We start from the raw sequence: 879 nt of genomic DNA, 5'->3' as shown, positions 1-879 counted from the left end.
AGCACATACCGTGAGCGTCAGGGCCGCCGAGACGCCGGGAGGCTCCGTCCTGGGCGCGTGAGCGTGTTTCCTGAAGTGGCAGCTCCCTGTTGGAAGTCTTCATCAGTCGCCCGGTGGGATTTCTCTCCCCTTCTCTCTCTCCCTCCCTGACGGTGACACCGACAGTCTGCCTACGCTGCCCGGCCATTCATTTGCATGAGCAGAAGCACATTTGTTCCAAGACGCGATGTGCTGCCTCCCCCTCCAAGCACAGCATCTTCAAGGAAGGCAGGAAAAATCCGAAACGGCTGCCTCACCCAGAGCTTGGCCTGGGCCAGGAGCACCGTTTGCCTATCACCCAACACTCAGCGAGGCCACTTCCTCCGTGCCGGACCCCGGGCTCAGAGTTCGGGTGTTAACACAAATGCCATCTGCCCACAAGGAGCTCTCAGTCAGGGGAGAGACAGAACATGGGGAAGGAGTCACTGCGGTATAGTTCCTCACACACTGTCTGGAGTGGTCAGACCGACTGCAGGACGGTGAGGACCGTGGTGGGAGAGGGTCACTGCGCCCACGGGGGCCCTGCCAGCCCGAGGGACAGAGATGAGGAATCCCCCAGGCCCTTGTCCCCACGCTGCCTGTCAGCAGAGTGTCCTTGGATTGGAATCAGGAGCATCTGCATTCCCTTAGAGCAGCGGTTCTCAACCTTCCTAATGCCGCGACCCTTTAATGCAGTTCCCCATGTTGTGGTGACCCCCAACCATGAAATTATTTTCGGTGCTACTTCATAACTATAATTTTGCTACTGTGATGAATGTCATGTAAATATCTGATATGCAGGATGCATTTTCATTGTTACAAATTGAACATAATTAAAGCATAGTGATTAATCACAAAAAC

At 54.9% G+C, this 879-nt stretch overlaps 2 protein-coding genes across 2 annotated transcripts in view; one reads left to right on the top strand and one right to left on the bottom strand.

Moving 5' to 3' along the window:
• Positions 1–254, bottom strand: part of SLA (Src-like-adaptor) — a 56,805-nt gene extending 56,551 nt beyond the window's left edge. Inside the window, exon 1 of the mRNA XM_005872773.2 lies at positions 10–254. The gene's annotated coding sequence lies outside the window, so the exon portion shown is untranslated. The remainder of the gene's footprint in view (positions 1–9) is intronic.
• The window catches only part of TG (thyroglobulin), a 168,698-nt gene that overhangs the window by 152,326 nt on the left and 15,493 nt on the right, over positions 1–879 (top strand). The window lies entirely within an intron of this gene.

This window comes from Myotis brandtii, unplaced genomic scaffold (assembly GCF_000412655.1).
Source record: "Myotis brandtii unplaced genomic scaffold, ASM41265v1 scaffold390, whole genome shotgun sequence".
Taxonomy (NCBI): domain Eukaryota; kingdom Metazoa; phylum Chordata; class Mammalia; order Chiroptera; family Vespertilionidae; genus Myotis; species Myotis brandtii.
Note: the sequence above shows the minus strand (reverse complement) of the source record. Positions and strands in the feature narration are given on the sequence as shown.